Source organism: Alosa sapidissima, chromosome 23 (genome assembly GCF_018492685.1).
Source record: "Alosa sapidissima isolate fAloSap1 chromosome 23, fAloSap1.pri, whole genome shotgun sequence".
Classification (NCBI taxonomy): domain Eukaryota; kingdom Metazoa; phylum Chordata; class Actinopteri; order Clupeiformes; family Clupeidae; genus Alosa; species Alosa sapidissima.
In genome coordinates this window covers 9911858-9936251 of record NC_055979.1, presented here as the reverse complement: position 1 = coordinate 9936251, position 24394 = coordinate 9911858, and the positions used below count along the sequence as shown (strand labels likewise).

Sequence of the window (24394 nt, the reverse complement as noted above, 5' to 3'; positions counted from 1 at the left end):
AACGTTGTGGTAAGTGGTAAAACATTTAGTGGTAAAACATAGTATGAAGAGTATTCTACAGAGAAACACATTTTTGCATCCAATACATCCTTTCTACTGTTGCTCTACATACACATGACGCTGCTGTCATTTGGAAACCTTGTATCTCCAAATGAAGACTTTGGTTCCAAAACGCTATATTCTCCATTTCAACGAATTTTCATAAGTAATTTTTTACACTTTGTTTTCCCTGTAATTTCAGTGCAACTGTAATTGGGTTATTGTTATTTGATTTATCCTTAGTAAGTCAAACCAGAAAAACTGTAATTGTATTGAAATTACCTGAAATACACAATGAAATAACATGATTTATTAATGTTTTTTTTAAATGGAGATATAGAGTTTTGGAACCAAACTCTTCAAATATATATTGTTTTATTTGATAACACAATGTTGGGTTATTTCAAAAAAGTTATTTTCAGTTTCATGAAAATTACAGTAATGGATTTGGAGATACAAGGTTTCCACCCAAAAGCAGCGATATTTCAACTGTCTTTGGAATTTAGTAAACAACTGAATAAAACCTTTGTTTAAAAGAGTTTCATGTGCCAATATAGGTTTCATTTATGGTGCTTGGTAATTGGAAGTGAACAAAGGGTTCCCAGACCAGCTCTCAATCTATGAGAATTGGTCTACAGTCAGCCAGGCTAGGATAGGGTTGAGATGTCTTAACCAAGAAATGCCCACCCCCGACATACACACACTCCATCTATGTTTTGGTCGTGTTTGCTGGGAACGATGGATAGCACATCACTGTGGACACTCAGGAGACAAGTGCAGTCAGGAAGCATGGCTGCCTCCCTAAAAACATTCATTACAGCTGAGATGATAAGACAAGTCAGACATAGACAGTCAGGAAATTCAGAAAAGTCAGAAAATGAAAGTATTGACCAAGCGGCTGCCTCCTCTGCCTGCATTCTCCTGCGTCTGGCTTTGCCCAGACGTCACCAGAGGCCTGGGAATGACGCGATGAGAGACAAGCGTCTGACAAGAGTTTGACTGAGAAATGATATTCAGCGTGCAATAGAGAAAGAGGGAGAGAGAGAGATGGAGAGAAAGATAGAGAGGGAGAGATAGCGAAGATGGCAATTCATCACCACCACTTTTTCCCAGGAGACATCAGCAGATGGAGAAAGCCGGTGATGGAGAATGGCCGACTGCGGTCTTGTCTGGACTCCCCAAGCAGTCGGACACATTGACTCACAGCTTCTAATGTGTGTGTGTGTGTGTGTGGTGGGGGTTGGCCCTTGGTCAACAATCTCTTGACTATCACAGATTAATATGTCTCCTATTTCACATTTATGATACTGTTGGTCAGACAAACTACTGGCACAAATGAACTTTATTTGCTTTAGTGCCATCACCCTTTTATTCTACTATCATTCTTCCCATGCTGCTGGGTTACACTTTACTTGACGGTATCTACATACAGTAAGAGTGACATGACACTGTCATGAACATGTCATAAACATGATAAAAAAAGTCATAAACGTTCATGACATAATGCCTCTGTCACTCGCTTCTGTCAAGTGTCATTCGGTTTTTGTCATGACAAATTAGGGTTAGTGTTTGGGTTATGACAATGTCATGTCACGTCTCATTTTTAATGGTCGGGTTTGCTGTTGGTCCCTCATTCTAAACTCATTAACCATCCTTTACACATTACTGCCATAGATTGACATACTCTCTTTTCATGGTTCGGATACTGTTGTCCTTTCATACTTGAGTCAATATCTTTCCTAATTTCAGATATACACAGAAGAGCTATTAAATTCCTAGTGCTGTAGGTAGCTGATTTCCCACAGCAGCCGATCAACAATCACCAAAGCCACCTTTGTGCAGAAAAAAACATCACTAACAGAGTAGTCTTCGAGAGCATTTTACTGGGGTTATCCAGCAGGCACTTTCCTTCATAAGTGTTTCATATGACTATAGCGGATTAATGGCCTGTTTCTTTTCATAGTTGAGAAGACAACAGCAGGTTTGTTTTAGTCAGCACCTCGCTTTTGTTAGTGATTATTAGTGTTTTCCATAATGAGCAACCTTTCGTCTTACCTTTGATAATTTTCCAGAAATTAATGTTTGACATGAAACAGTAATTAAGTAAACATAATAAGTAGGTCTTATTTTTAGATGGTTTTATTTGGAGAATGCAATTAGCCAATACAAGTCTTTGAGAGTTACACGGAGATATTAAAATAGTACTTCAGTGATCCCTTTCAAACACACACACACACACAGACACACACACACAGACAGACACACACGCGCGCACACACACACACAAACACACAAACACACACACACACACACACTCACTTGTCTGAAAGTCTTGTGGAGGAAATTGCTTTCAAACTCATCCTCGTGACTCCTGCTAGGGATGTACAGTGTGCCAAACAGGGGAGTCATGTGACTGGCTGATACGATGCCCTGTCCTGATTAGGGCCAGGATGTGCGATCACACAAAGGGAAGAGGAAGAGGAGGAGGAGGAGGAACGGTGATTGCACTTCAGTTTCTACCTCACACATCTCATCTTCCTCGAGCAACTTTCCCTCTCACTGCAGCTGCATCACAGAGCAAGTAGGCAGGAGACAAACACTTTGACACTTTGCTTCCTCCAATGTTCAATCAAGCCCCCCCCCACCCCCCTCCTCCTCCCCTCTTTTCTTTCTTATTTTTAAACGGCAGGACTTATGTGAATGGCCAGTCGCTCCGGCAACCAGACAACTCACCTGGGTAGGACATGATGGATGGCTCCAATCGTACGCTCTCATCAATCAGCAATAGTGCAGCACAGCGAAAGCAGGAATGAAAAAAAAAAAAACAGGGAAAAAAAATAAAGCAAAGGGGAAAATGGAGAATAAAAAACTCAAGTGCAGAAGACTGAGGAGAGCTGGGACATTGTGCTCTTTCTGAGGTCTGTGACAATCACATATTCCTTTTTGGAGTCTGCCATCCCTGTTTTCAACACGATCAGTGGAATAAAAAAAAAAACACTTAAAGCAGAGAGGATGCAAATAAAAGCAAATGAGATTCAAGCTAAAAACCGGGTGGGGGGGGGGGGGTGACTGAATATTCACACATTTAAAAGGCATATTTTGTCAAAGGCTATTTTAGGAAAAAAATGCACTTCAGGAAGTTGAAAGCAAACTGTGTGGACTGAAGTGACCAGATGAAGGTGCAATAAAGGTTTTATTTGCGTCCTGGGAGGATTTGAAGTTGACATTCACATTTATTTTCTGGAGAACTCGGCCTCTTCTGTTCTGAAGTATGCTACTTAACTGGCCAGTGTACAGCTGAGCAAATGCACTTCATGCAACATTTTCCACCCTCATCCTTTATTTAAAAGAACCACAGAATTTTTTCAACTCTGGAACAGGAACATATTATGGAGGACCTTGGCAGAAATATGCATAATTTAGACCAGATCCAATCCAATATGGTTTAGATCATATTTTCAAGCTCTCATAAAGTGCAGGGTAATTGCAGAGAAAGATAAACTCTTTTCATCTGATAGGAACATGGATTCCCCCCCCCCCCCCATATCAATACAATCGGTAACTTTACACTTTCTATATGCAATCGCATGCTGAGAGAGAGAAGAAGGGAAAGTGCTCAGTAAAATGGCACACCTAAAAGGTGAAGTTCATACAAAATCAATAGCTTCTGATGGGATAAAAATAAGAATCAAAAGCTCTCAAAGAAGACTCTGCTTTTCTGCCCTACCAAGGTGAGAGAGTACAGTTGCACAAGGCAACCCTCTCAAAGGTGTGTATTTCATAAGCCGACTACGACAAGAAAATCAGGAGGTTCCAGTTTATTTGCAGTGTGTGTGTTTGTCTGAATACATATTTATGTGTTGTGGGATTGTTGATTGTGTCTTTCAGGTTCCAGTTCATAAGCAAGACTCTCGCAATAGTTTACCATGTGGATAGAATGCTGCAGTCAAGGGTTTGTGCTTCTGATTCATTCCTTCAGTTGTCTGTCTTGTAATGTTGCTATGCAACACTTGAAACTGTGAAGTTATATTTGAGTGGCGACATAATAACAGAATAAAAACAGAATAATATATTTGTGTTGAGGTCCTGTTCACCCTATCTGAACTTATTTTCTGATAATGACCAGTGGACAATACATTATCTCTTACTTATATTTGACCATTCTACCATATACCATATCTACAATATACCATGATATCTTCAGGCTCAGCTGGGGTGCAGCACTCACACTGTAGTGTGTAGATGTGTTTCGGGGCTGTTCCATTCACTGTTGTTGGGTGTGGTCCGATGGATGGTTGATTCATGTGCAGCCATGGAGATGAGTGTGAAACCACTGCAGGCCTGGGCTGGCCTTCTAGCCTTCGTAATTACTTCTCCATGTAAATCTTAGGGAACTGACCGCTGAGACCTTTACAGTTGTGCCTGTGGTCAAACTCCAGGCTGGTGGGTGACCTTGGCTGGGACAGCGGCAGGAGTGGGAGGCCTCGGAGACCAGAGTGGCGGGGCTCGGACGCGAACCGCGTTTCTGAAACGGGTCCAAAGCTCACAGCACCGTCCCATAGGTCATAGGCACAGGTGTCTGGGTGATGGATTGCATTGGTCAGACCGCATTTGGGCAGTAATGGCAATGGACCTGTTATGGAAGAAAAGGGGAGAAAGGCTTTTGGCCCTTGTGGTATTGGCACTGTCACCTTGAGGTCTCTGCAGGAGAAAAAGAGAAAGTGAAAGGGAGAGAGAGAGGGGGGGGGATTTATAACTTCTGGGGAACTGGATTATGTGCATGTGGAGTTCCAAGTAATTTGACGGACCTCAACAGGTTAGGGTGAACAGATCTCAGTAGGTTATATCCATTGTATATCCATTGCAATCAGCTTTTTGTAATTCTACAAATAAATAATTGTTTAGCATTATTGTGTGAGCAGACATGGGGGACTCGAGTCACATTTTTTTAGGACTTGAGACTTGACTTAGACTTGAGACAAATGACTTGAAATGACTTGACTTTTTATTTTTCCATAGATATTAAGGAGTTAACTTTTCGATTTTAGATAATCTGCTTAGGTGCTGTTGCATGCGTCACACGGGCGAACCTGTCATTGTTACCAACAGCAAGTGCCAGTTCAAATGAGGCTGACTGAGGTAGGCTAACTTGCAAATATGGAAAGCTCTATGTTTATACCAAAACAAAAAAATAATGTTTGGCTACACAGATGATGTATCGGACAACTCAAATGAGAAATGAACAGCAGTCTGCAAGTGCGCAAATTAGCGACATAACCACCACCACGTTGATTTTCATCTGTCAGAAGTTAGTTGTGTTAGAAACCTAATGTCAAATTTGAGGCATGTTAAGAGTTGGCTTTGAATCTATATTATGCTTTTTAGTTAACACCATATTAGGGTAAAATGTGTGAAATGGCAAAGTGAAACATTTTCTTGTCTAAGTTTAATCTTGATATGCTAGCGAAAATGTTGCCAATGTAAGTGTAATCTTAAGTAAGAGCCTCTCTTTCTCCCTCCCTCTTAAACACGTCCCTGTTCCATACCTTACAGCCTAGTAGGCTAGTAATAACAGTAAGTAGGCCTATCTAACTGCCAGCAATCAACATAGAAAAGTAGCTTACTTCACATGTTAGGCTTATGTATAATATCATATAGCATTGACGGTCCTAAACCCTCCTAAAACCCATTGCGCTGCCGCGCTTGTCAAAGTTTGGCAGTGACGTTAGCGGCAGCGTTTGATCGATTGATTAGGCCACTTCTTCAACATTAATGGGTCCCTGGAGATGTGACAGGTCAGGACAGGTGTAACTTGAACTGTTTAAATATATTTTCATGATTTGATGTAGCTTACCTAATATTTGAGGCGTATTGAAACAATAATATTATAATATTGTATTGTATGCTATTGTATAATAGGTCTACTTGAAATAAATTTATTTTTCTTCATATACATTTCCTCTTATTCTATAAACCGTTCAGATGTATGTGGCTTGAATGACTGAAAACACTTCAGTTTCTAGCCTATTCAGCAGTTCATAACTAGCCTGTAGCTTATTTTAAAATAAAAAAGTGGGTAAATCATCATGAATTTGTATTATTTGGCTATGACTTGACTTGCTTGACCCAAGTTATGACTTGACTTGACTTGCTTGATTGTCACAAAAAATGACTTGGACTTGCTTGAGACTTGAAGGTTAAGACTTGAGCCTTGCTTGTGACTTGCACATGTGTGACTTACTCCCACCTGTTGAGTTCCAAGTAATTTGACAGATCTAGGTGGCATGTGAAGTTCTAAGTAATTTGACCGATCTCAGTAGGATGAACGGATCTCAGTAGGTTATATCCATATGTATATCCATTGCAATCAGCTTTTTCTAATTCTACAAATAAATAATTGTTCAGCATTATTGTGTTGAGTTCCAAGTAATTTGACGGATCTACGTGGCATGTGAAGTTCTAAGTAATTTGACGGATCTCAGCAGGTTAGGATGAACAGATCTCAGTAGGTTATGGGCCAAGTATATCCATAGCAATCAGTTTGTTTTTATTTTTTATTCTACAAATGAAGCCTGCCAGAAGTGCCAAAAGAATGAATCAAATTCTGTGTTTTTTAGGACCCTTGAATTGCTGCAGTCTTTTATGCCTTGCACGTCCCCACCTGGGTCTAGCAATCACTTACTCTTATTTACGACTGGCCCTCTATGCAACCCCAGCTAAAGTAGCACAGACCATAAATTGTTCCTCTAGTTTGCCGAGACAAACATGGTCCGAGGAGGTTGTTGTTTCGATGATTGATTTATTTTATGGACAGCGGGGAAATTGAAAGCGGGAATCTCGGAGACGGCCTCTCCCCACGTCCGTCTCCGTCTGTCACCTGTCCTCATCGTCCAGTTTAATGGCTCCTTCTTACCTCGTATCAGTTTGTTGTGTCATGTCGTTGTGACACAGATATGCGCACTAGCACACACACACACACACACAAACACACACAGACACATGCATACACAGTGATATGTTGTCACTTTGTCGACAAACAAAATGGTTCTTGCTCAGGTGTGACTTTTGACAATATCTTGTTGTATGTGAATTTGTGTGTGTGTGTGTGTGTGTCAGTCTGTCTATCTGTATGTCTGTGTGTGTCTGAATACATATTTATGTGTTGTGGGATTGTTGATTGTTTCTTTCAGAGACGAAGCACACAAACACACACACACACACAAATACACACTAGATGAGGGGTGAAATGCAGGGGAACTGAACTTGAACTCTAGGAATGAGAACTTGTTTCCCTTGTTTTATCACAAACACACCTGCCTAAGTGACAGTGAGAAGATGGTGCCATGTTGATAAATGAAGGCATTTAAATAGCAAATGAGCTACGAGAGGCGTCGCTGAAGGTCACTGCCATACGTCTAATGCGGAAACTTTACCAGGCCTGGCAATAATTGCTTCCCTGAGCCAATGTTTTGCATGAATATTAAGCAGGATGGTAGCATATGCTCTTCTGCAGCCAGCCAGTGCACTGCTAAATTGGCCCAGAGTTTTGGGCTTTACTGTGTTTAACGCTCCTCTGCTTATTGGCTGACACCGTCCATAGGTCAAGAACTGTAAAGCATTTTAGCGGAGGGAATATCTTTAAGCTATGATTAAAACCCAGAGAGTGGCTTTAAAAAAACAAAAAAGAATTCACCTTTTATCTGTGCATATCATGATTATTCATAAAGAAAAGGGGGTACATAGCCTCAGAACTAAAGAGCGATTTTATGTGGTGAATGGGAAGCACTCACCGTAATTTCCAAGAAGACTGTTTGTCTTTGCGTTCCCCAGGGGGCCTCTACAAGTGTGGGCTTGGCCATTCAAAAAGCCCCAACATAGCTCGGTTTCAGGGAGCGGTGGCACACTTTCTGATCCCACCCTCATCTCTTTCTTCATCTTGTTCCCCATATTCCTTGTCCTAAACAAGAGTGAAACCCCTACAAATATATACTTAAAACATGTGCACATGATAGTTAGACAGGCATTACGCATTAAGCTGGACACTCTGGCGGAATGGGCTTGCCTGAGTGACCGTCACGTCACGTCACGTCACGTCACGTCACGTCACAACACAAGCACGTCACGTGTACCTCTGTGGCACTATGGCTGGGACTCTGGCGTAACAATAAATTCAGTTGACAGGTTCACCTTCCAAATTTGCAAAAATGGAAGCAGGCAAAATTATTTGGCAAGGTTTCTCTAGCCAGGGTCATGAAGTGCTATGCAGGGATCGCAGGTAAGCGTCAAGCAGGATCCATGCGTACACCCCTATGTTATTCCTAACCAAGGAAAGTGGGAAGAGTGAGGGAAGGTGGTGGGTTGAAAGCAGGTTGGCTGGGAATAATTTACCTGATAAGAGTGACGCTGTTGGTGTGTCAAATTTCCTCTAGTGCTTCAGTTTAGAAGACCATTGAAATTGAATGTCATGCCATGGTCAATTTAATTTGCATTTCATTTACACAACGTCATAATGCCTGAATACATCTCAAGAAGCACTAAGGCGACAGTGATAAAACAGACTCCCTGAGTGGACAGACAAATATGCCCCCATCAGGAGAAACCCACAGTGCACACTAGATTGGCACACCTTACTACTTATACATACAAACATACGTTTCATACTGAGGACTCAACATAAGAGATCACACGCACACCGCATCTCACTCACACAGCACATATCACAGCCATATCTCTGGCTGGTCATGTCTCTTATCTGACCATGTTTCGAACAATCCGATCATTATTAAGGACATTGCCAGAGAAAAGGCATCAGTCACAGCTGAAAATTGTGTGCGGGAAAAGTGATGAATAACACACTAACTGGCGAGGAGGTGAGAGTCTTGAATAATGCATGTCTGACATCGTGTGCATCTTTCCTCCCTCAAGGTCAACCCTGTTATTTGTGTTTGTGTGTGACTTTGTATGTATGTGTGTGTGTGTGTGTGTGTGTGTGTGTGTTTGCAGGTGTAGTGCGCAAGTGATTTTTTTTTTTTGATGAAACAGCCGAGCTTAACGCGGTGACACTTGATGGACGTGTCTCTTTGAAAATGTGAATACCAAGGTCCACATTTAAATGGCATCATTTGCATTGTGCTCTCTGACACCAGAGGCCTGCCTCTGCGGTTCGGTGTCTTCTGCTCTCAAAACCACCCGACAAGCCAGGAACAGGGGCGCACCGGAATGAGACTACAGCTCGCAGTGAAACATCTTGTCACCGTAAGCAAGACGTCTAAAAGTCAAGTGCATTTTTTATCTTTTCATTTTCTCTCTCTCTCTTTTTTGTTGAAGTCATTGCATTTACGCCCATCAATAATTCATCAGTCTGCGCTGAATTATTAATCTTTTCATAACTAGGCCCAATTATGCTCTGAAAACAGAGACTGCGCCTAAACACATTTTTTTTAGGTTGACCTACATTAGAACTCGGCGCAGGCACCTCTTATCTCATTTTAAAGGAGTGATCCCATTCTCTTTGTCCATTATGAATCTCACTCGATGGAAGGCAAAGGACATCAGAGGACTGAAAGGAAAGGACACACATTAAATAGAAAAATAAAATCAAATGAAATAATTGAATAAATAAATAAAGTATCTCTGGTTCCTCAGATTGGGGCCCTACTGAGAACTGTATTCGCAAGCTTGTTTACAAACACACGTGTTGTTTGTGTTGCCGGCGTCGTTCTTTTTCATGTGTGCATTTCTGCGAGTATTGTCTTTTCCACACCAGGCTCACAGTGAGACGGGGGGGAACCAGAGCTCGGAGCCGAGCCTTCATTAGCCAGACGCTTCTGGTGAGATCTCAATCAAGGACCAATTAAAAAGTAGAAATGTTTCATTCGCGCCCTGCGACTCGCACAGGCTCAGCTGCAGTTCTGATCTGGTCGGCGAGAGTCATTTAATGGTCACACACTACAGTCAGTGTCTTTCCATAATCACACACCAAGACTAATTGTCCTCCTGCACAGTAGCTCACTATGATGGAGCTGGCTTCGCCTCTCTCTGATCTGTCTTAGGCCTGTCAGTCATAAAGTATACAGTATCTATCATTATTAGTGAGGAATCACTTGGTTTTGGTCTGTCAGTTTGGTCTCTTAAAGATTTGTTATTAAAAATTTTCACAGTGGCATTTTAACCAACTCCACACAGTGCTTTCATCCACTTCTGCTGTCGGTCAGCCTTGTGAGTGGGTGTTTCAGCAAATTCATTGTGTTTGGTCCTCATTAATAGCATGCACAAATCCCCCTTTCTTCCACTGTGTGAGTGTTTTAACCTTGCTAAAAAAATTTGTATTCACTGTAACAGAAAAGTAAACAACCTCACAAACAACATAAACAATACCTTAAGCATTGATGCCTCAAAAGAGGTGCCAGGAGCCCTCGGAGCCGAGCGTCTAGGAGATCCACAGTGATAGTGCTCTGGTTATTATGCAAATTGTGAAATCACTCTTTCGAACAGAGAAAACATTATTTGAAAATTAATTTGGCTTGGGTGATTATGGAATTAAAGGTTCTCTGTGTGAAAGGGAAGAGAGGAGAGGGGAAAAAAAGAAGTGTTTCGACCCGGTGGGCACCACACCCTGTTAACCACGAACAATGTGCCATTCACCACAGCAATTTCACAGCTACGCTTAGCAGCGTTCCTGCTAATTCCACGAGTGCAGAGCAAATGCCTTATCCTTTGCCAACCTTCACTTGGATCCACAAGAAACACAAATGTCATTTTAAGCTTCTAATGTGAGAAAACACACCAAGGGATGCCAGTCAAGCTTCAGTCAGTGTCAGTGACCAAAAAATGAAATGTTTATGTCTGGAGCTGTGACTATAAGTGTATCAGTAAACTAACAATTGGAATAGTCAGTAATAATAGTATTATTATTATTATTATTATTATTATTATTATTATTAATAATAATAATAATAATTCACAATGTGTTGTTGTATCTATCTCCTTACCATCTTGTGAATTCTCATTTTTACTTAATTCTAAATCTCTGATGTTTTATTTATTGTTTTGTTTGTTTCTTTGTTTGTGTTTTTTCCCACGATTACTGTGTTAAACGCTCCAAATGTAAAACACTTTGAGCTGCATTCTGTGTATAACATGGAATATTCTTCTTCTTCTTCTTCTTCTTCTTCTTCTTCTATTATTATTATGACCGCCGTGCAGCGAAGCGGCGGTCATATAGGTTTAGTCAGATTTCTTTTTCTTTTTTTGCATGGCCAAATTTCCATCAAGCATTCCCGGGACACTGAAAGACCGGGGTACACGAAACTTGGTGGGCATGTAGCCCCACATGGATATCATGGAACCATCATTTTTCGTTTTGATCTGTAGCCCCCCCCCCCCCCCCCCCCCCCCCCCACTGGACTGGACCCCCCGAAAGGAGGGTAGGGCAGACACAGTTTTCTGTGAATATCTTGAGAACCGTAGGGCCAAGGAGGACCACCTTTTTTTGTATGTTGGTCTTAAGGGGCCATGTCAACCCATCCCATTACCACTTATTTCATGTATAGCGCCACCTTCATTTTTAAAAAGCAAGAAATAGGTGTTTTAATCACAATATCTCTGGCTGACATGGTCAAAACTGCACAAAATGCATGCCAAGTTTTGTGGACTTTTTTTCATGGGGGGGCCATACAATGAATTCATTTATGTGTACATTTAGTAACCGTACACCAACAGAGTTTTCTGTGAATATCTTGAGAACCGTAGGGCCTAGGATGACCAATTTTTTGCATATGTTTGCCTCCAGGGGTCATGTTAACCCATTCCATATGCACACATGTGCATAAACAGATACACGCACACACATACATTCACAGTAATCATACGTATGACACATACTCACACAGTAGACATATGTACGCATGCATGCACATGCACACACACAGGCACATACACAGGCAAACGCACAAGCACATGCACGCACACACACACACACACACACACACACACCCACCCACACACACATGACTTATTTTTGTGGAAAAAATGTGCTGGACTGGGTGGCAGTCATATTTTGTACCGCTCTGAGGTACATCTAGTTATTATTATAACAGATTATATTCAGATTAAAATTTAAACAGATCCAGGCTTCATTTTGTGGAGCAGTAAAACACCCTTAACAGCTTAAAAAAAGCTTATAAAACACAGCACAAAACAGGCAGACCACATGTGTCTTTAGGCAGTGTACGCATATGATCTTGTTTACCACTCAAAACGGTCTATTACCCCTTCAACAGATTTAAGAGTCAATTCAGAGCAAAACGGTCTCACTCAGTGTGCTGTGGATTTCACACCAGTTGACTGAATCAGCAGTCGTGCACATCCGAGCCAAATAGACGCCGCTTCGCGAGAATCATTCCTCTAATGGAGCAGCTTTTCAGTCCATCTGTCCTAAAAGCAAACAGGGAAACAGACAAATGACCACCTTTTCCATCATTTCCCTGCGTGCCTTCCTGTTAGCATTTCCATCATTTACCCGAGTGCCTTCATCCTGTTAGGCAAAACGTTTCAATCAGTCAGACGTGAGCTGCATGACAGGTCTGATATTAAAGGAGGCAATGTGATTAGGAACCCATCTATCCAAGTCATCTGGGCTGCTGACGAGACTCCATGCCGTGAGGTGAACGCTCTGGACGTGGAGATGAAAAGTTTAATAATGGTACTCATTACCTCCTCTCCTGTTTTTTTCTTCTTTGTTTTTTATCTCATCTCATCTCATTCTTGGCTCTTCAAAGGCTTTTCAACGCTGCAACAACACACTAACTGCAAATAAATACACACACACACACACACACACACATAAACACTACAAAGCAATTGCGAAAACACACCAACATAAACGTAAATGCACACACACACACACACACACACACATACAAACTACACAGAAAAACATACACACACAAGCTACAAAGCATTTGTGAAAACACACCGACATGTAACTACACACACACACACACACACCACCCCTCCTTCCTATTGTATGCCATAAGAAGCTGTAAGGTGAAGTGGAAACCTAATCTCCAGAGAGTGGCGGGTGAGACAGCGAGTCTGTCCTCCTCAGAAGAGGATTCGGTGGCCAGGGTTGGCGTCCCAGCGTCGCCATGACACCCGAAACCAGCCTGCGCCTTCCTTAGCGAGAGCCATCAGCAGGCAGTGGACTGGTCCTCTGGGACATCCAGCAGGCCACCAGCAGAGCAGGAAACGCAGAAATACACAGCCACTTACCGGAAAAAGAACAATCAAATAAATAAAATAAATAAACAAATGGTTTGTGTTAATGATTCGGGATAAGGTTGTTTTTCCTTTGATCCGATGTGCCCAGTGTGATGACAGTCTATTTGTATCACAGTGAGGGTGGAATTGAAGCTCGTCAGCGAGTTACGAAGCCCCCGTGGATTATGTGGCATGTTGAAATAAGAAAAGTTATTTGCAGCGGTCAGCCATTGTTAGTGGAAGTGGCGGCTGGATCCAAATACCTGAGTTGCTTTCAAATTCCTTGAACAAAGGCGAACGTTCACAGCGAACATGTTTATTTGAACAGATCAATTTGAAAAGTTTTGTGTAAACATTTAATCTCAATGGTAACTCTTCATCCAACTCACAACATGTTCGTGGAGAACTACCGAGTGTTCGCGTTTACGGAAAACTAAAGGAAATTGTTTTGCAAACGTTTGCAAATGTCCACCTACAGTATGTTTGCAAATTTGAATGCACCTCTGCACTTGGGTTGGTGCATCCTGGTACTTTGTTTGTATAGCTGGACTGTGGTGTTGGTGAAACCACAGGGCTGGCTGAGGGAGTCAAGGGAGACGCGGAGTGAACTTTCTAGAATATAAAAAAATGTTGAGTATGAGTAAAGTTAAGCCCAAAATGATTTATACCATTCCAAGTGTTGATTTAGAGTGCATTTGTATTTGACTGTAATGCCTAGAAATGACATCAATGTGAAATAAAAAATGATAAAAATGAAAAGAAAAAAAAGATTTCTTGGTCAAATACCAAATGAAATCAAAACTTGCCATGGGTATGCATATTGTAATTATGAGCTTAAGGGTATATGCTCTGTTCTCTGTCTGTGCTTTAGCTGACGAGTATCTGCAGGGTAAATAAATGTGAGTCTCTTACCTTTCCTCATGTGTTTGCCAGGCTAAGGGACCTGGGTAATTACCTCCAATCAATATCTCAAACTCATTAAAAGAGTGTTTATACGCTTAATGAAAAATAGCATACGGACTCATGATGGGCGTCTCCCAGCACAGCAGGACAGACATTGTGTGCGTGTGGTGTGTGTGTGTATGTGTGTGTGTGAGACATAGGGGGTGTGTGTCTCTCTGTGTATGTGTGTGTGTGTGTGTGAGAGAGAGGAAGAGAGAGGGAGTGTGTGTCTCTCTGTGTGCATGTGTCTGAGAGAAATAAAGAGCGAGCGTGACATGTGTGTCTATGTGAGTGAGAAAGAGAGAGGGAGTGTGTGTCTGCATATGTGTGAGAAAAACAGATGGAGTGTGTGTGTGTCTGTGTTTGTGTGTGTGTGTGTGTGTGTGTGTGTGTGTGTGTGTGTGTGAACAGCGTCATTAATGCCCATCCTGATGCCCGCATACTGTGTGTGTATGTGTGTGTGCGCACGTGTGTGTATATGTATGTGTGTGTAGCCGGCATGGAGGTCAGTAACTTGTGTGTGTGTGTGTGTGTGTGTGTGTGTGTGTTGTGGGGTTGCCATGAGGACCCTGGTGGGAGACTGAACTGAACTAAACTGAACTGAGCTGAAATACGTTATTGCCATTATAAACAGAGTGAACAACCAAATTACAGGTGCAACTCCAATTGCACCTCAATCAGTGGTGGACTGTAGGTTATGTGACAGGACCTTCAATATTGATTTGTTTAGCTTATTAGAGCTCGGTCTCCTGATGTGAAAATTAGAGAACCATGCTCCTGATGCCTCCCTGAGAAAGAAGAAGAGGAGGAGGAGGAAGGAAAAAAAGAAAATGAAAAGAAAGAAGAAAACAAAATGGAAGAAGGAGAAGAAGAAAAAGAACTCAGAGGGACTCGCAAGAAGGAGAAAAGGAACTCAGAGGGACTCGCAAGAAGGAGAAAAGGAACTCAGAGGGACTCGCAAGAAGGAGAAAAGGAACTCAGAGGGACTTGGAAGAAGGAGAAAAGAAGAAAAATGGGAAGAAGAAGAAAAAAAGAAGAGGAAGAAGAAAAAAAGAGAAGAGGAATAAAAAGGAGAGAGATAAACAGAAGAAGAGAGGACTACAGATGCGTGTCCCCGCTGTCTCCCTTCTGAAGCCGTGTCTGCAGTCTCTTTCAATCAGAGTCGGCACGCAGCATCCCGACTCCACCAGAGGAGTTCCTCTCCCCTCAAAAGGAGGTGTGAAGGGTGTGAGTGAGATACAAAGAGTGTGAAGAAAGTGAGGAAAACAGATAGAGAGAATAAAGGTTGAAGAGAAAGAAGGTGGTGAAGGCATTGGCGATTGGCCCACTTCATGAGACGACCCAGTCTGGAGTGTTCTGAGCTGGACATGAGCCAGCTTGACTGCATGGTGCTGGGGTCAAGATTTATTTATTCTCTCTTGCTCTCTCTTCTCTCCCTCCCTCTCTCTGTCTCCTTGTCCCCATCTCTTGCCCTCTATTTTTCACACACACACAAGCACGCACACACACACACACACACACACACGCGCACACACACACACACACACACATTTCTGGCTTGGGTCCTGGGGCAGAGGCAGGACGTTTGAATCTATCCTTTGACCAATTGAAACCATATACGGTCAACCGTGGAGCGTCTTCTCCATCTAAAGGCATCAGCCTGCCAGAACGAAGGAATGTCAATCAAATGAATCGATCTGGTCCTGACACATTCCCTCTTCCTTTGATCATGCATGGTCTGCTTCAGAGCTGGGCTCTAAGAGGGAGACCTCCTGTAGTCTGACTTCAGGTGAAGTATAACACAGAGAGAGTGAAGAGGAGAGAAAAAACAGAGCCAGTTAAGCCCAGAGGGACCTCAGACAGGTGAAGGACAAGAGGGTGGAGGATATGCAGAAGGACCTCAGACAGGTGGAGGACAAGAGGGTGGAGGATATGCAGAAGGACCTCAGACAGGTGGAGGATGGTCACAGGGCCTTAGGCAGGTAAGCCCATGGTTGAAGGGTGGATGGGGGGGTCAGGGGGACTCAGACAGGTAAGCCCAGAGGTGGAGGGCGGTCAGGGGGACCTGGAGCCCGCTGTTGAGATGGATGTTCAGCGGCGCCGTGAGGGAGTTTTGATTGGGTAATAGAGTTTTATTAGCCTCTGGCGATGGAGGGGTGGAGATGGGGGGGTGGGAGCCTGGAATGAGAAACACAGTGGTGAGGCCTGCAGACATTTGGGTGTGTGTGTGTGGGGGTGGGGGGGCAGGAGCAAGGGTAGGCCGACCAAATTTGTTGGGTCAGTGAAGCAGGGAAATGATGTCTGATAAATGGGATTGAAACAGCTCTGTTTCTTTCTCTCTCTCTCTCTTTCTCTCTCTCTCTCTCTCTCTTCGGTGTTCTCCACCCCCCCTCTTTGCTATGAGAGCTTTTCTCAACGTTTCTCTTCACCACTTTTTTTTTTCACTTTCTTTATTCTTTTTCCTTCATCTTTTGTCCCCTTTACTGACATTTTTCCATCTGATCCCCCCCCCCCCACTTTCATCAAACTACATGTTTGGATTGAACTCTCCCCATATGCTGATTGGACTTCTAACAGCTCCTATATTTATGATATATGTGCGATCAATCGTGGTAGAAGGAAAAAAAAACATCTCAGAGGATTTTGAGTGAGGAAAGTGAGATATTAGAGAAAGTATTCAGCGCAATTCTAAGTGACCTTAATCCCTCTTCCCAGAGACCTCTGTGCTGTTGCATAGAAATGTGTAGAGATATCTGGCAAAAATATCCAAGTTGTCTCACACTGCCAACACTACCAAGTCTTTTCTGCTATTGTATAGAACTATGTGTGGAATGTCACCGGAACATAACCCAAGATATCTTATACAGCCTATTCATCAAGACTCCATTGTATTGTTGTAGGGAGATATGTGTAGAGTCTTTCAGTTTGGTTGTGTGGTCACATGCACATCCCAGCTCTCTTTAGGCCAGGTGCAGGACAAAATATACAAAGGTTATGGTTATGGGTTATGGGATGTGGCTTTTGTCCAAAGCGACAACAATACAATAGTTAAATTTAACAGTAAACAATTTAAAAAGTTGGTATATCTACATAAAGGAGAAGAAGAATAAACAACAATGTCAATTTCATCAATAGCCTAATGAAAATAAACAAGTACTATAATAAGTGAATACGTATATAAGTGAATGTCTGCATAGTCTAGCTAGCTTATAATACCATCTCTGTTTTGTGATGAATTAGTTGTGTGAATGGTCTCATCTAATATTGATTATATTGTATTAATATCTGGTTGAGCTCATAGGTAAAACAAGAGAGAGAATGTTCACACAGTGGAGTAGCCCCCGACTTTTTAAATTAAAAACAGCGATGTTTCGACCTGTCCGGGTCTTCTTCAGACAAAATGTCTCTCCACAAACATAGCCTGGGTTTCCCCATGCAGCCTTACGTGCGCAATTTTATTTGCGCTGCTAGACAGCCTGGATTCCATGGACCCGATTTTCACCTCAACGAAGGAACCAATCACAGAACGGAGGGAGGCTACTGAAGATATCTAGAATTAAAAGGATTGATCAGTGTTCTCGAGGACAGTCCCAATGTCCCCACTGGTCCAGTCAGAATAGGCAACATGGCTCCACCACTGTTCAGCACCACAGCACACTGTTATATCAAACAGACAAGGCAATAGACGCGAACTACATCACCAAGCCTGGCTAGACAGCAATAAACGCAGCAGTATTCTTTATGATGCTGCAAAAATGAGAGATGGCATTGGGCGTTAAACCCATTTAGTCGAGGCGGGAAATGAATAGAAAATCTTATTACTCCAGGTCTTCTTCAATGTCAGTGGATCAGATGACAGATATGATACATATGATATGGCATAATGACATGGCTTGTTTTTAAACTTTGTTTTAGCCAACATGACCACAGTCCTGCAAGTCAAAGATGACATGGACTCCCATGACTGAAATGAAGGTGGAGATCCAATTCTGTCAACACCTCGTAAACACGTAAAGCTAATGAAGCTATAAAATACATACTTTATGTGCAGCAATGTCCTTGAGCAGATGTGTCCACTGCTTACATGCTATATTGTGAAGCCTTTGCAATAAATGGCAAGTCATTTCAGCTATTGACAAAGGGTTAAAGCAGAAAGAAATAGAGAAGCCATGCGAGTTGGAATGCAGATAAGCACACAATTTCAGTGTGTCTGTGTCTATATGTGTGTGTGTGTGTGTGTGTGTGTGTGTGTGTGTGTTTATATTTTTTACACACACACAAGCACACACACACACATGCACAGACACACACACACAAACACACAAACACACACAGACACGCGCACGCACACACACACACTAAAAATCTGGCAGCAGCAGCAGTGTCGCCACAGTGTAAAGTTATCCACTCTTGCTGCGCTCCCAGCGCCTGTGATCCATTTCACTATTGAAGTATCGAGCGCTGGCCTCGGTGCTGGCTACCTCCATATCACAAACACATCTTCACCTCCTCTGACCGCACTCTCCATCTCCCCTCCTCTCCCTGACCCAGCCACAAGACCACACTCACAGCCCTGACATACTGGGTGTCAAAAAGCCTAGCCCTGCGGACGCATAGATTACAGTGAGTATTAACCCAACGGACCCAAGTCAATTGGGTGTTTAAAGGCCTGGCTCTAGCTGTCTCACACAATTTATACACACACACACACACACACACGCACACGATATCTATCTATCTATCACACAATATCTATATCTATAGAAATGTATGAACATCGGTCAAGGAAAATGCACTTCAAAATGAATCAAAATGGGTTAAAAATAGAGTGTAGAGCCTAACCTGGGTCTGTCATAAATCATTTGCTGTAGTCTACATGTGCTTACGTAAAACATTATAGGTAACACTTTACTTGACGGGTGAGTTCATAACACATTCATAGCAGCTGTCATAAACTGCACATAATGCATTCATGACTGTTTCATGAGACATGACTCAACATTCATACCAAACCTTTCATGAATATGGAAGACAGAACGACGACAACTTGTCAAAATAAAAGTCGAACAATCGCAAAGCAGCATTGCGGTTTTTGTTCCAAACTTCTTACCTGATCATGTCACATCTGAGTCAATGGGCGACTGCAGTGCCAAAGTGACAGAACATGGTCAAGCAAATAATTTTTGTTTCATAAAAATGTATTTGTTTTATGATGTAACCTTTGCAGATGATTTCTCATCTTTTGCTACTGGGAATGTCCAACCGTTCCAGGTTACACAAATACGGGTCAGCTGAATGGAGGCTAGTTTACCTCCCAGTGTTAAACTCAGTGATTAAGAATACTTCAACTTGTATAGTAAAGTGACATTCGATGTAGACTTCATAAGATATTTATGAAATATTTACAAAAGCTGGAGAGAAAACGGCAATGCTGCTTTGCGATTGTTGGACTTTTATTTTGACAAGTTGTAGTTGTTCTGTCTTCCACATTCATGAAAGGTTTGGTATGAATGTTGAGTCATGTCTCATGAAATAGTTATGAATGCTTTATGTGCAGTTTATGACAGCTGCTATGAATGGGTTATGAACTCACCCGTCAAGTAAAGTGTTACCGCATTATATGTAAATGGTGTAAATAGAAAACAAGAGGTGTCATTCTTAGAAAGTAAAACAATTAGTCCAGATTAATTGACCAGAACACAAAACAAACATAACAAATTACCTATCCACCATGACCCTTGACCTACAGCCTCCCAAGGGGCAAGCGAAATATTCCTGGTCAAGTAATCTGGTAATTCCTGGTCAAGTAATCTCTCTAATTGTTTTACTACTTGTTAGCACATGTCTTATTGGCTTATGTAAGCCTCTAATGTATCATTAGGCCATATGATTGGCTGAAATGAGCCAATAATGGTAGTTTGGGGGTGCAGGGGAAAGCTGAAGATGTCATCATGATAGCCATTATGCTTAGATATCCTTGACAGTCCCTCTGTCTTCTTCCCATTCTCAAGATGAATATGAAGGAGTGTTTGTGTGTGTGTGTGTGTGTGTGTGTGTGTGTATGTGTGAGTGAATGACTGAGTGAGTGAGTGAGTGAGTGTGTGTGTGTGCGCGTGTGTGGTGACTTGATTAGAGGGGCGGCTTGGCTTGGCTCACACTATGAGATGTGATGATGAGTTGAGTAAATGGTGGTATTTTTCTCCCCCCCCCCCCCCCCCCCCCCCGATCCTTCCCATTCTTTTTCTCCTCTTTCAGCAGAACCAAGCTCACATTTCAAGAGGCCATTACAGGGCAATATGGTCCCCCAATTGGCTCAATCTGAGCCAGCCAGGGTTCCAGAAGTGGACGAGGGTCTCTCCACTGATGGCTCGCTACGCCGCTAATGACAAGACAATCAGGCGAGTGAGCGGGAAAGAGATGGCACTCAGGACCGCTCCCTCTGTCATTTCATTCCATGATTCCGCCAGCAAGGCGAGTCGGCTTATCAGCTACAGGGAGGATACGAACAGCCACCTAAATGTCCAGTTGGCTGAAAAGCTAATGGAGGATTTGCTAGTCTCCACATCAAGCCTTTGATGTAAAAGGAGAAATCCGGCGAGTTTTCACATAGATCTCAGCTTCTCGAGGTCACGAGTACTGTCCGTACGAAAAAAAAAAACAATCGGTTCTACTTAGCTTGAGTAGCTACAGCCAGGAGCTAATGCAGCCAGGCAGCTACAGTGCTACACTCTGTACACATGTAGCCCCCAGAGTGCAGCGCTGTATCTGCCTAGCTGTAGCAACTCGATCTAGGTAAAACTGTTTTTTTTTTTTTTTGTACCGACAGTACTAATTGACCTTGAGAAACGGAGATATACAGTATGAAAAAACTCGCCTTCTCCTTTAAGTTTACACTTTGAAGTAGCTGGTCTACAGTCACTTACATAATGATCACACTTCATTTGAACCCTCCAGTCAAGTCCCGTAGTCATTTTCCTTGACATTATTTCTGGTGAGTTAATGTTAGATGCTAAGACAACCTATTAGTATGTGGCTATCACGGCCACGTCAGTGTACGTTAAGAGAGCTGTCACTACAGTGCTACTGGTGCTTCATGGGACACCAACAGTCAAGTTGATGAATGGACATCATGCATTACATGTTTATGGTATGATTATGGTACGTCCATATCACTGTGATGGGCCCAGGGAAACACTTTATTTTAATGGCACGTTATGTGATCGTCAATGACATAGCATGTGTGTGTGTGTGTGTGTGTGTGTGTGTGTTTGCATTGGTGGGTACAATCTTGAATTTCCCCTTGAGGATCAATAAAGTATCTATCTATCTATCTATCTATCTACAAGACTGTAGAGGTAGACATGGGTGGATGCGTCTCCAGGCATCTTTGAAGTGGTTGTGTGTGTATGTGGGAGGGAAGCAGATACTCACACCACTGCTGCCCAGGCAGATGGCACAGAATGACAGATATAGTAATGATACCCCCCCAACACACACACACACACACACACACACACACACACACACACACACACACACACACAAACACACAAAAACACACACACACACACACACACACACACCCTGTCAGAGCAACCCTGAGCCCACTCTAAAACTCACCTGCCATAACTACTGTTATCAACGGAAAGAGGACACCCTGCACTGCCTGCCATAAGACTGTACTGTTGCTGGCCTTTGATCATCATCGGCTAGAAAGCCTGAAATTCTACAGCCAGCAAGGTGGAGAAAGCTACCATCATTTCTTTTTCTGTTGGTGTCATGATATCACAAGCCATTCTAATGGTCTGGCAAGACAAATCCGGAAAAACAGAAACACAACAGCTAGTGGCAAATGAAAACCTTCCCTCAGGTTAGTGATATGCCACCAACACCTGTCACTAGACACCTACTCTGTCTGACAATTATTAGAGAAGAACGTTGTGAACTTCTGGAATTGTTGAAGAGAAATCCAATGCCTCCCCCATAAATTGATAAAGTAATAAACAAATACATTAAATAATAACAATAATCATAATAATTAATAATAAGAAGTAAGAGGAAGAGGACGGGCTATGAGACCAGCTGTTTAAAACTCTGGGGTTAGTGAAAACATGCTCCAGGCTCTGCTACAGTAGGAGGTCTCTGTGTGTGCAGCTGATATGACTTTTAAACTGCTCTGAGAGGGCAGTCTTTGCCAAGTTTAATCATCCGGCTATCACAACATCTTGATGAATTATTAAACACTGCATTCCTGTGAGGTCACCACAGAAGGTGGGGAACTCGTTTCAAAATGGTTGCACTTTTAGCTGTTATTTAACTATATATATATACTGTATACTGTATACAATCTATTGGATGCATTGTTAGATCTACCTTTTATTCATCTAACAAACACCAAAGGAGTGATTCACAACACAGTCAGATAATTGTGTTGCTTTAACTGACTGAAGTTCACATGTCAATATGTGTTTATGTGTAATAAACTATTTATAAACTTGACATTACACTATCCCTAACTTAACTCATTAAAAAAAAACCAAGATGATTTGACTGGATTAAGTTGAGTCAGCAAAACATTTATTTACAGTGTAAAGCACACATATCATCTGCATGTGTGCTGCTTAATTAAACACAGATACATTAGCCTGGGTGGTGTTATAACACCTTGCTCCATCATTACGGCAAATCCAGATCGTGTGAGAATCTTTCTGACTGAGAACGGTAGGGAGAACCTAGTGGAGCTGGCTGTGGCTGTGGGTGTGGTTGTGGTTGTAAACATCTGTGATTCAGGAGGGCTGCGGAGACACACACACACACACACACACACACACACACACACACACACACACACACACACACTCACACACACATACACAAACAGAGCGACAGATGCTCACACTGTTTCTCATTCAGTAGGCAGCCAAGCCAGGATAACACTGAGAGAACACCCATGCACAGCAAATGCTAAAAAACATTGTGATATTGTGAAAAACTGTGTTGAATTTACTATTTGTTTCCATTACCATTCAGCTGATCGGTACACATTATAGTGACCTCACTCCAATGTGTAATCACATCAACACAGAGCTGTGTTCTTCAGTGTTGGCTACATTGTTATTTTTTCTCCTTTTTCCCTTCACACTTTCTGATTGACACTCACACACACACACACACACACACACAGACACACACACACACACACACACACAGACACACACACAGACACACACACACACACACACACACACACACACACACACACACACACACACACAGACCCAAACCCCCTTGAGCTGAGTGAGAAATGCCCATTTACACAGAGAAAAGGTACCATCATGGGACCAAACAGGGACATCACATATGATGTTGATCCAGAGATCAGCTAGCCAGACAAGGTCATCCAAACTTTCTCTCTCTCCCTCTTCCTCTCTCTCTCTCTCTCTCTCTCTCTCTCTCTCTCTCTCTCTCTCTCTCTCTCTCTCTCTCTCTATCTCTCTCTCGCGTCTCCTTTGGCATCAAGGTGTTTGAGCTTTTTCGTTGACCTTTGTGACATTTCGGTTTGCTGCAGGATATCATCAAATTGCTGATGGCAATTAAGCGATGTCAACCTCATAAGACAGGTGCACAAAAACAGGGTGACTTTCGGAGGGCTGTAATAGAGGAATTGGTTTGCCATCCAAGACCAGAGTCTCGGAGGGCTTGCCCATGTGACCCTAGATATAAATGGAGTTGTGGGCTTGACCACCCTTCACTGCCCCCTGGTGAAGTCGAACGTCTAACTTCTGTCCAGGCCTCTCCTCCGTGCCGCTACAATCATAACTACAACCTGGCAGCACTGAAAAAAAAAAAACGATCAAATGAATTAAGATGTAAACACTCCAGTTATGTTCAATTTCAGGAAGGTATGAATGACATTTTCAAAAGTTTTTCTCCTGAATGTAGTTCATATTTGGCGTTTGGCTTGTCATCCGTATATTACTGTACACGACTACACTATTAGTGGTTGATAGCACCATTTCACCCAAGGCTGGTCAAATAACTAAAGTTATAATGTTCCAGCATTCTACCAAACAGAAAATGGGAGCATTTAGAAAGAGGATCAAACATCAACACCCTTACTGTACCTGAATTGTGTCCTGCCGCTACCACTACC

The 24394-nt window shown here is 42.4% G+C and overlaps 1 long non-coding RNA gene across 1 annotated transcript; it reads right to left on the bottom strand.

The window, feature by feature from the left end:
- Positions 1 to 1445: 1445 nt before the first annotated feature.
- LOC121698787 lies at positions 1446 to 17615 on the bottom strand. The gene is made up of 3 exons (XR_006026862.1): positions 17604 to 17615; positions 3318 to 3321; positions 1446 to 1554 (listed from the first exon to the last, which is right to left on the bottom strand). It is a non-coding gene; the product is annotated as an uncharacterized LOC121698787 (long non-coding RNA).
- Between the last annotated feature and the right edge of the window lie 6779 nt (positions 17616 to 24394).